The sequence below is a fragment of the Rhinolophus sinicus genome, linkage group LG01, assembly GCF_036562045.2.
Source record: "Rhinolophus sinicus isolate RSC01 linkage group LG01, ASM3656204v1, whole genome shotgun sequence".
Classification (NCBI taxonomy): Eukaryota; Metazoa; Chordata; class Mammalia; order Chiroptera; family Rhinolophidae; genus Rhinolophus; species Rhinolophus sinicus.
In genome coordinates, this window is record NC_133751.1 from 69,212,958 (window position 1) to 69,225,482 (window position 12,525).

At 36.9% G+C, this 12,525-nt stretch overlaps 1 long non-coding RNA gene across 1 annotated transcript in view; it reads left to right on the forward strand.

Moving 5' to 3' along the window:
• The first annotated feature begins 2,918 nt into the window (after positions 1 to 2,918).
• Positions 2,919 to 12,525, forward strand: part of LOC141571534 (uncharacterized) — a 35,652-nt gene continuing 26,045 nt past the window's right edge. The window contains exon 1 of the long non-coding RNA XR_012496327.1: positions 2,919 to 3,112. This is a non-coding gene — a long non-coding RNA (uncharacterized LOC141571534). The remainder of the gene's footprint in view (positions 3,113 to 12,525) is intronic.

The following is a 12,525-nucleotide window of genomic DNA, read 5'->3' on the forward strand; positions in this document are numbered from 1 at the left end:
AGATCTGTCCATTGGTGTTACTAGAGTGTTAAAGTCCTCTACTATGATTGTATTACTGTTGATCTCTCCCTTTATGTTGGTCAATATTTATCTTATATATTTAGGTGCTCGTATGTTGGGTGCATAGATGTTTACCAGGGTTATGTCCTCTTATTGGATTGATCCCTTTATCCTTATGTAATGTCCTTCTTTGTCTTTTATTATAGTCTTTATTTTAAAGTCTATTTTGTCTGATATAAGTATTGCTACCCCAACTTGTTTTGTTTTGTTTCCATTTGCATGAAATATATTTTCTATCTCTTTACTTTCAGTCTATGTGTGTCTTTCGATCTGAGGCCAGTCTCTCATAGATAGTGTATGTATGGGTCTTGTTTTCTTATCCATTCAGCTAATTTACATCTTTTGATTGGAACATTTAATCCATTTACATTTAAAGTGATTATTGATAGGTACATTGTTATTTGCATTATTATTATTTTGATCTTTTTTATTTGTTTTCCCCCTTCTTCATCTTAAAGAAGTCTCTTTAACATTTTTTTGTAACACTGGCTTGGTGGTAATGAATTCCTTTAGCTTTTTTGTGTCTGGTAGCTCTCTATCTCTCTTTCAATTTTAAATGATAGCCTTGCTGGGTAGAGTAATCTTGGTTGTAGATCCTTGCTTTTCTCCACTTTGAATATTTTGTGCCAATCTCTTCTTGCTTGCAATGCTTCTGTTGAGAAATCAGCTGACAATCTTACGGGAGCTCCCTTGTAAGTAACTAGTTGCCTTTCTCTTGTTGCTTTTAGGATTCTCTCTTAACTTTTGCCATTTTAATTATAATGTGTCTTGGTTTGGGCCTGTTTGGGTTCATATTGTTTTGGGCTCTTGCGCTTCCTGGGCAATCTGTAGGTTCAATGCAATCCCTATCAAAATACCAATGGCATTTTTCACAGAACTAGAAGAAATAATCTTAAAATTCATATAGAACCACAAATGACCTAGAATAATCATAGCAATCTTGAGAGAGAAGAACAAAATTGAAGGTATCACATTACCTGATATCAAACTATACTATAAGACTATAGCAAGCAAAACAGCATGGTACTGGCATAAAAACAGAAAGATCAACAGAACAGAATAGAGAACCCAGAAATAAACCCACGCCTATATGGTCATTTAATCTACGACAAAGGAGGCAAGCTTATACAGTTGGGTACAGACAGTCTATTCAATAAATTGTGCTGGGAAAACTGGACAAATACTGCAAAAAATGAAACTATGCCAACTTTTTATATTATATGCAAGAATAAACTCAAAATGGATTAAAGACTTAAATGTAAAGCCCAAAACCATAAAACTTCTAGAAGAAAACATAGGCAGTAAACTCTCTGACATTGCTCTTAGTAATATTATTTCTGATCTATCTCCTTCGGCAAGGGAAACAAAAGAAAAAATAAACAAATGGAGCTACATAAAACAAAAGTTTTCGCACAGCAAAGGAAACCATCAACAAAATGAAAAGACATCCTACTGAATGGGAGAAGGTATTCACCAATGATATACCTGATAAGGTGTTAATATCTAAAATTTATAAAGAACTCATACAACTCGACACCAAAAAAACCCCAAACAATCCGATTAAAAAATGGGCAGAGGACTTGAACAGACAGTGCTCCAAAGAGAACATACACGTGGCCAATAGACATATGAAAAGATACTCAATGTCACTAATAATCACAGAAATGCAAATTAAAAGCACAATGAGCTCTCATCTACACCTGTCAGAATGGCTATCATCAATAAATTAACAGAAAACAAGTGTTGGTGAGGACACCAAGAAAAGGGGGCCCTTGTGCACCTTTGTGGGGATTGAAAATGGGTGCCGCCACTATAGAAAATGATTTGGAGTTTCCTCAAAAAATTAAAAATAGAACTACCCTATGACCTAGCGATTCCATTTCTGGGTATTTATCTGAAGAAATCCAAAACACTAATTCGAAAGACATATGCACGCCTACGTTCATTGCAGCACTATTTACAATAGTCAAGATATGGAAGCAACCCAGTGCCCTTCAGTACACAATTGGATAAAGAAGCTGTGGTACATACAAAATAGTCACGGGATGTAAAGTACAGCATAAAATACATAGTTAATAATGTTGCAACAAGTATATATCGTGCTGGGTGAAACTAATCGGGGGATCACGGCATAAATTACATAAATGTCTAACCACTATGCTGTAAACTTGAAAGCAATATAAAATAATATTAAATGTCTACTGTAATTAACTAAATAAATAATCTAAAAACTAAAAAAAAAACACCCATAAAATTATCACTCTCATACAGATATAAAATGAACATTTCAATGATTTTATTTAATTTAATGAAGGAATCAGCAAGATGTTAAAACTAATTCAAAGATGACTGAGGAACAGACATATATATATATAGGTAATCAGCAATACTGAAATAAATGACTAATTGTAGAAAGATACTATCTATAGAGCAAAAAATATACTTAGAAATAATATTTACTACAGGTCAGAAATAATTATATATCTATTAGACACAATTTATTTGTGTTTCTATAGAAAGTTATTTGCATTGCTCTCAGTTTCTCTAATTTATGGTGAGTTGTACAATAGTCTTGTGAAAGACAAGAACACCCATCTAGAATCAGATAACCCCCAGAGTGTCCACTAGATAGGTAACAATGAGCATTCCATTGAAAAGATACTGTAGTAAGCAGAATAATGCCCTTCAAGCCCCCAAACTCAGATGTCTATGTCCTAATTCCCAGAATCTATGAATTTGTTATGTTAGGTGGAAAAGGGGAACTAAGGTTGCGGATAGAATTTTGTTTGCTAATCAGGTGACTTTAAGATAAGGAAATTGTCCTGGGTGGATTCAATGTAACTACAAATTCCTTTAAAGTGGAAAAGAGAGACAGAGGAGAGGTCAGAGTCAGAGATTTGAAGATACTACACTGCTGGCTTTGAAGATGGAGGAATAAGACACAAGCCAAGAAATGCAGGTGGCCTCCAGAAGCTGGCAAAGGCAGAGAAACAAGATTCTTCCCTGAGCCTCCAGAGCAATGCAACTCTGCTGCCACTTTGATTTTGACCCGGTAAGACCCATTTGAAACTCTGACATCCAGAAGCACAAGATGATAAATTTGTGTCATTTTAATCCACTAGGTTTGTGGTAATTTGTTACAATAGTAAGAGAAAACCAACAGAGACACCTAGTAATCTCTGCCTGTTTTAGTCTTTTACAAATTTTCCCAATAAGGAGAAGTAGCAGACTGTTATAGATGAACTTAAAAAACTCCATAAATGCTTCCTTCATTGCTTACACATTATTATGCATAATAGTACATGATAATATAAGCAAAGATATTTAAAATATATGAAAAGTCAGACAATTAAGTTGACTGTGTAAATGCACAGTGGAAAGTTTGCGAACTTAATTGTCTGACCTTTCATATATCAAGTAGGAAAATGAAAAAGTGCAATACAAGGAACAATAAAAAGTACAATAAAAAGAAACCATTCAAACTATTTGGAGTAGATTGTGAAAAATAAAGTACAATAAAAAGAAATAATTCAAACTATTTGGATTAGATTATGAAAAATCTGGAAGTTTCTTCAGACTTTTAACAGAAATGAAGTTTTATTGCTTTTGTTTAGAATCAATAAACATTGATCATACTATGAACTCCTGCTGAATAGCATTCTGTAGTAGGGGGCTAAGCCAGGCTCTTCGTTTTAGGCTTTGTGCCTAGACCAGGTACCCACACAGTCCTGCTCTGAATTCAATATCCTTTGCCTATTACCTGGTGGGGCTTTTGTTGTAGTGCACGTGTCAGGAGCATGTGTTTTTCACGAAATATTTAACTAGATGTGCACTCTTCAAGGGCTCACATTGCAAACAGATGAAAAGTTGTCCCATCCATTGTGTTCAGGTCTTTCTACCAGCTGGCTTTATAGAAGTTAGGCTTCTGCACTTGAGAATGTAGCAGGGTGATAGTAATGTAGTCGTGAAATGCGCTCCTACCAGTTCAGTTCTCTGCCCCTGGGAGATTTATTTGGAAATGATTGTTGTGGCTACAAGCTACCCCAAAAATAATCACCCAGAATCCAAATGACTAAGTTAAGGGAAGTCCTTGTAGAACCTGCTTCACCCCCACCCCCTGCCCTGGGAGGAGATACTGACAAGCTTCTGCAGAAGGCTGAATAAAGAGTGTTTTAAAACTCAAAATAGTGAGGGGAGATGGTGATAGTGGGGTGTGTGTGTGTTAGTGTGGGGGGGAGAGTTACTAAATAGCTCTTCCTGCAAAGAGCAGTAGATAAAACAATACCACACCTTGGGTGAATTTTGCTGAGCACACTGTTAGAATTGCAGGTCTATGTGGAAACAGGGCAGCTCATCTCAAAGAGAGCAAAGATTCCCCAACTTGTCACCCCAATTTCCCTCCAACATTGGCAAATTGTGGGACTTTGTAATTTCCTCATGGCTCCAGAAAGCCTTTGATGTTAGTTGGTAGTATACATTTTTTAACCAACTCTAAGAAGTCACCTGGCCAACCAAAGTGACAGAGAGACACCAGGGAATGCTCATTGGCTTCCACCTGGGATAAGAGGCAAAAGTGGCTATGGCTTTCTGAAATGAATTGAAGCCACAAATCTTAGGAAGAAAATGGTTCTCAGAGACCACCTAATTTATACCTGCTAGTCAATGTCAGGGGCTGATCTGGGACCAGACTATGTGAGACTTGAGAAACTGCAGAGAGGTAGTGCAGGACAGATATTGAGGTGGTGAGGAACTCCCCTTTGTTCTCTCCAGGCAGTTGGAGAAGAAGAGAAAGAAGATTTGTATACACTGGACTGTTGCTGAGATAATAATTTTGAATTTGACAGGATAAGAGTAACTGTCTGAAAGTGACTGGATTAATTTTCTGCTATCATCACTAATGGGGACTTGGAATCACAAGATTCATCTGAAATTATGAAACAAATTATGTTTTTAAACTTCTGAGTTAGGTGGACAATTGTAATGGGGAAACATTGTGTCAGTTTCTACAGGACAAAAAAAGTAATCCAAGACAAAAAGACAGAAGGAGAAATTATCCTAAGTGTTTAAATGAAATTGAGGCCATCATCAAACAGTTAATGTGTAGAGAAAGTGACTCAGAGGATGGGATGATTGCATCATCTGAAAAAGTAGCAACAATTGACTTTCTCCTCAAACCCACCAACTATTGGCAGTTTTGCTAATATCTTTGGGAATTAATAATACAGGAGCCAAAGAAATCTGGAATGTATTGTTGGGGACTTTGAAGTCCAGACTACAAGATGAAACATTTAGAAGAGAAAAAGGCATTGGGGAAGTGAACTATTGGCCACAGAAATGGTTTTAAAATGTTTTTTTGTTTTTTATTTTTCCCCTTCTCGGTGACCTGGGGTTAGGAGCATGGCGCTCCAACCACCTGAGCCACCCGGCCGTCCCTGAAAATGTTTTAGACCGTGGCTTTTCATGCTAGAACATCTGAGCCTTGGCAAGGGATGAAATACAGCCTATGAGAAAAGGAAAACTGTATTTGACAGAATTCCTAACCTGTTTAAAAGGTATTTCACCTGATATATGAATGAGACTGAGGAAAAAAAAAAACCACAGATAAAGCTATAAAAGTTTGGTGATTGACTGATAGGACATTGGAGGCACCATAACAAAGTGATTAGTTATTGTAACAAGAGAATATCAGGGAAGAGAATCAAAAAGTAAATTTATGGCCCTGTCTCACTATGTATCCCAATACATAGAGAATGGATGGGGATTCAGTCTCATGCATCTATTCTCATACAAACTAATAGAAGAAGGTGGTTAATGCAATTTCATGAACATCATTGTGAAGACAGAGAGATGGGGCTTATGGTTGTGATGTGTATTATGGAGTGTGATAACTGAGACTGCTCTAGCTGGAGCAGCCGTGCAGGAAAACAAAATAGTACCTCTTAGTCAGATTTACTATATGTTTGTTTAGAACCCAGCAATTTGGATTTGGGGTATACATAGCAGAAAGACTCACACAGGTCCTTAAAGATTTATTGTAGCCGTTTTGGTGGTGATAGGGAAATGGAGGCACTCAGGTGTTCATCACAGGAAAGTGGATAATCCAAATGATGTGACAGATGAATACCACGGAGCATCATGCAGCTCCATGTATGTGTGTATATCAACCTGTATGGAACTCAAAAATATGGTACTGTGTGAAAAGAAAAAAGAAATAGCATGAGCTACATAACACAATATTAATTATGTACTAAAAAATGCATGCACATGAGTGATGTCAGAAACATGGCGGCATAAGTGGCTCCCCTTGATCTGTCCCCTTGAAGTTGCAACAAGTTGAACAGCTATAAGTCAACAAAGGACTCCCTGTACAACACATAAACACGTCTGAGAGAGCCACTCATCAAAACATGAAGATGGGAGAATCAGGGTGAACAAGGGAGGAGGAAAGGAAGAAGTGCAGAGACAGGGGCCGTGGATACATCTTGGACCTCAATGGGAGAGGGGAGGACTGAGACTGCAGTGCACTCTCTGTAGCACTGAGCATTTATGCCTGAATGAGACCAAATACAGCAGTGCGATAATGATGGTCTAGCAGCCCTGACTGCCAGGCAGAAAACATGGCATAGAGCCGGCCTCTCTCCACCCTCCCAGAGCTCACCTCCTGTGCACCCTCCCAGGGTCAGCAGAGAGCCCCAGAAGAAACTGTAGCAGTGTCGGGTTAAAGAGCAGAATATCTACAATCCTGAGAACCAGAGGAGCACCTCCTGAGTGGCAGATGCACACTGCGGCTAGTTCCAGTGACAAGGGAGGAGATGTTGGGGTGAGGCAGCTGTGGTCTGGTAGTCACCATTACTCAAAGGAGAACAAAGCCACAAACACACCAGTGGCTTCTTCCTGCCCACCTTGCCACCACCTTTTGTGGCTGATTCCAGCAGGGGCACCGAGGGCTGCTGAGGCATACAGCTCTTTACCAGGCTGCAGGGGTAGCACTGGGATTTCAGGGGCTCAGAACCTCATTGCCCACCACATCCACCCACAAAGGCAGTGCCCTGAAACCATGGTGACCTGGTCACAGAGGAGACATCCATCTTCCCAGTGAATCTTCCACCGTAAGAAGCTGGAGCAGGGCAAGAGAAAATAAAAGGCTCCAGTGCTACCTACTGAAACATAAAAGAAAGACCTTTGCATATCAACCTGCTGTTGAATTCATTCCTGTAGATGCTTAGGAAGAGAAATAATCCAACAATTATCATGAATAACTAAGATAATAAGGCAGCTCAGAAGGAAAATGAAAAATCCCCAGAAAATAAATTTAAAGACATTTCCATGTCTTTAATTAATGTGACTTAATAAAACATTAAATAATGTGACTTAAATGACAGAGACTTCAAGATTGCAGTTCTGAAAAAAACCTCAATGAGATACAAGAAAATACAGATAGGCAGTTCAATGAAATCAGAAATAAAATCAATGAACCAAATGAATATTTTACCAAAGAGATTGAAATTTTTAAAAAGAACCTAATAGAAATTTTAGAGATGAAGAACTCAATAAAAGAACACAAAATCGGGCACTATACACTTGAACAGAACATAAAGGTTAAAGGAGATAAAAACATAAAAAAAGAGAAGAAGGCAATTTGCTACCGCAACTCAGAAATAAACTCAGAATAAATAGGGATAATTTTCAACAACAAAGGGAGAGGGTAAAGTTTGGAGTTTGTAAAGAGGAAGGGACATAAGATGAATGCTGAAGAAAAAGGACTACTGTATATATGAAACTCTCTTTTACATAAACTTAAAAAAAAAAATCCAGAACTGAGACACATAACATAAAAAAAAAAAAGAGGAAACGGAGGGAAAAAATCACAGACTACTACCAAACTGTAACAGAAAGAAACACAGGACAAATAAACAATGGAGACACCAAGCTACTAGAAAATAAAAGATAAAATAGCTATGGAAAATCCCCATATATCAATAATCACTGTAAATGTAAATGACTTGAATCCACCAATAGAAGGCACAGAGTAGGATTGGATCGAAAAACAATACCCAATCATTTGCTGCCTTCAAGAGACACATCTCAGCCACAAGGACAAATATAGACTCCAAGTGAAATGGTAGAAAATGATACTCTAAGCAAATGGCATTCAGAGAAAAGTGGGTGTGGTCATACTTATATCTGACGAAACAGATTTCAGGATAAAAAAGATACCAAGAGATAAAGATGGACATTTCATGATAAAGGGGACAATACAACAAGAAGACATAACACTTATCAATATATATGCACCCAATCAGAGAGCACCAAAATATATAAAGCAACTACTAACAGAACTAAAGGGAGAAACTGACAAAAACACAGTTATAGTAGGGGACCTATACCCAATTAACAGCCATGAATAGATCATCCAAACAGAAAATCAATAAGGAAATATCCTCCTTAAACGGCACATTAGACCAAATGGACCTAATTGACATTTACAGTCTTTCATCCTAGAACACCAAACTATACATTATTTTCTAGTGTACATGGAACATTCTCAAGAATAGACCATATATTGGGAGATAAAACTAGCCTCAACAAATTTAAGGGGATTGAAATCACACCAAACATATTTTCAGACCACAAAGCTTTGAAATTGAAGATCAACTGAAAAAGAAAGCACGAAAGCAAACAGACAAACGAAAAAAAAAAAAACCCACAAATATGGGGAGATTAAACAACATGCTACTAAAGAACAACTGAGTCAAGGAAGAAATAAAAAGAGAGATTCAAAGATACATAGAAATAAATGAGAATGAAAATACATCATATCAAAATTGTTAGGATGTAGCAAAAACAATACTAAGAGGGAAATTTATATCATTACAGGTTTAGCTCAAGAAACAAGAAAAATCCAAAATAAACAACCTAACATTACATCTTGAAGAACTAGAAAAGCAGAAACCCAAAATCAGTAGAAGAAAGGAAATAATAAAAATTAGAGCTGAATTAAATGAAATAGCGAACAAAAAGACAGCAGAAAAAAATTAATGCAACAAAGAGCTGGCTCTTTGAAAACATTAATAAAATTGAGAAACCTCTGGCTAGACTCACTAAGAAAAAAAGAGAAAAGACACGAATAAACAAAATCAGAAATGAAAGAGACATTATAATGGATACCACAGAAATACAAAGGATCATCCAAGAATACTATGAAGGATCAAATGCTTCCAAATTCAGTAACCTAGAAGAATTGGACAAGTTCTTAGAAATGTACAACCTTTCTAGACTAAATCGTGAAGAACTGGAAAATCTAAATAGATGGATCAACCCTAAGGAAATTGAAACAATCATCCAGAACCTCCCCGAAAGAAAAGGTCCAGGGTCAAATGGCTTTATTAGTGAATTCTACCAAACACACAAAGATGATTTTTAAAAAATTAACTTATTGAGGTGATAAGGGACTAATATCCAAAATATATAAAGAACATGTACAACTCAACAACAACAACAAACAAATAATCCAATTTAAAAAACGGGCAAAGGACCTGAACAGACTCTTCTTCCAAGAAGATATATGATGGTCAACAGATATATAAAAAAAAATTCTCAACTTCACTAGCTATTAGGGAAATGCTAATCAAAACCACAATTATATACTACTTCACACCTGTTAGAATGGATATTATCAGCAAGACAAATAATAACAAGTGTTGGAAAAGTTGTAGAGAAAAAGAAACCTGTATACACTGCTGGTGGGAATATAAATTGGAACAGCCACTATGGAAAACATATGGAGATTCCTCAAAAAATTAAGAATGGAATTACCATATGACCCAGCAATCCCTCTTCTGGGTATCTACCTAAAAAATCTGAAAACATTTATCCATAAAGATATATGTACCCCTATGTTCATTGGAGCTTTATTCATGGCAGCCAAGACATGGAAACAACCAGAGTCCTTCGATCGATGATTGGATCAAGAAGATGTGGTACATATATATGATGGACTATTATTTTGCCATAAGAAAAGATGAAATACTGCCATTTGTGACAACATGGATGGATCTTGAGATTAATATGCTAAGCAAAATAAGTCAGACAGAAAAAGTAGAGAACCAAATGACTTCACTCATGTAGGATATACAACAGAAAGCAACAAATGAATAAGACAAACAAACTAACAAAAACTCATAGACACAGACATCAACTTAGTGGTTACCATACAGTAAGGGGGGAGGCAGGGTGGTAGAAGAGGGTAAAGGGGGTCAAATTAATGGTGACAGATGCAGAAATGACTCTGGATGGTGACCACACAATGCAATACACAGATGATATATTATAAAATTGTACACTTGAAACATATAATTTTATTAACCAATGTCATCTGAGTAAATTTAGTAAAAATTTAAAAATATATATTGTTAAAAAAGTACATGCACATGAAAAAATCGTACATATTTTGAAAGTACATTTACAAACATACACAGAAATCCATTAAACATGTGAGAACAATTGCCCATGTGGGGAGGTTGGGGTATGGTGATAAAAAAAAACACCTTAGACTAATAAGATAATATGTAATGAACTATTGAGTTCAAATTATAGGGGAGGAAGAGAGAGTAAGGGAAAATGAGGGAGAGAGAGAGATATAATGGAAGGAGAGTAATAGTATGTGGAACAAAAAGGACTGCTGAATACTTACGGGGGAAATCCATATGTATGTCTTTGCCCGTGACTAAGTCCTGTATGACATTTTATGAGTAACCTGAATAAATATGTAAGGGAAGAATGTTCATCAAATTTCTATGACACAAATCTGAAATGAGTTGTTACTCTGTTAGACATTGGAAATCAGGGATAGCATCTTGGGAGCAGCCAGAGAAATAGTGGCACCTAAGCTTAGTGCCATTATCTTCCTCTGATGGCGATGTATAAAATACTTTTGTTGGAGAGAAAGAATCTGGCAGCAGGATGTCAGACTTGTAGGAAAAACAGGACTGCCTCTCTGGGAGTATGGGCCATTATAGACTCAAAAATGTTTGCCTACTGTGATGGGAGATGCTGAGGAAGAGTCCTCCACGTGACCTGAGATGCTCCCACACTCGTAATTTTTTCTTCTTATGGGAAACCTAAGGACTTAACATGGTATCATCATTAGCTATTTTTCTAAAGCAATGTTATTAATAAGCAGAATTTATTGATCTAATTGTGCCCCTAGTATTATTATAAATTCTTTGCATCTATTATTTCTTTTATCTCATAATGACCCTATGAAGTAGATACAGCTGTTAACTCACTTTTAGGTAAGGAAGCTGAAGATAAGTTAAGAAATTTGTCCAAGGTCACACAGCAATAAGAGGTAGAACCCAAATTCATATTGAAACTATCTAACTCCCAAATGCATTCTTTTAATAATTACACTGTAGGTGTTTGAGAGTTGGGCTGCATATTATATGAAGGAGAGACAATGTGTAATATTGGCAAATTCCTATTAAAAAGTTATTTGGGCTTATAAACTCTTCTTGCTTGCTTTTTGTATCTCTGAAAGAAGAAAGAGAAACCTGCTCATGGTATTCCAAATTAGATAGGAGAGTAGTGATTGGATGACATCGTGTTACACAAAGCACACCCTCTTTCACAGCCTGCCTCAGGTCAATGAGGAAGCAAGGGACCCAGAGCCTTGGAGAAATGAAGAACCCCACTTTCTGGCAGAGGGCAGGGAGTCATGAGAGTAATTGCTGGGCATGGCTTGGCACTACATTTGATGGGTAGTAAAGGCAATGTACGAGTAAAACCTTATGGTTTGCCTCTTTTAGTACCCTGAAATTTCCATTTCGTCATACTCCAAAGAATCATATATGATCTTGCTCAGAGAGGGAAAACAGTCTCGTTTTGCCTTAAAACACTGCTTCTTCAGATCTCTTATTTTTGAAAGCTATCCCACATTTCTTCACTTAGTTAAGAAATTTCGATCCTTCAGTATCTTTTTCTCCACCTGTTTTTCCCTCCCCTTCCCTCTTCTCCCCTTCCCTCCCCGGCCCCTTTCTTTCCCTTCTCTTTTGAATTTTGTTTAATTGTATACTTGTCTGACATCCCCACTACATTTCAAATTTGTTGAGGAAAGGTTCTGTTTTTCTCACCTTTTTCATCTCTCACATGCCAATCTAGCAGAGTTAATGTATGTATGCATATATCTGTTTGGCTGTGCTTACTAATTTGTTTCTTACTAAAAACACCTTGGGAAAAGGAATTGCTTCTGGTTATCAGCTGGTATTATTTTATAGTTCTATCTGACCTTATTGTTCCCTCTCTGGAAAACGTAACTGAAGTGGTCTGCTACGTAAGACTGGAAATGAGTTCTCTTACGGTGGCTTATCCACTGCTCTGAATACCTTACTTTCCCTTTTCCTTCTTTCTCCATTCTTTTTCTTTTTCTTCATTTAGTATACACTTCCAATAGATTTTTTAGAGAAA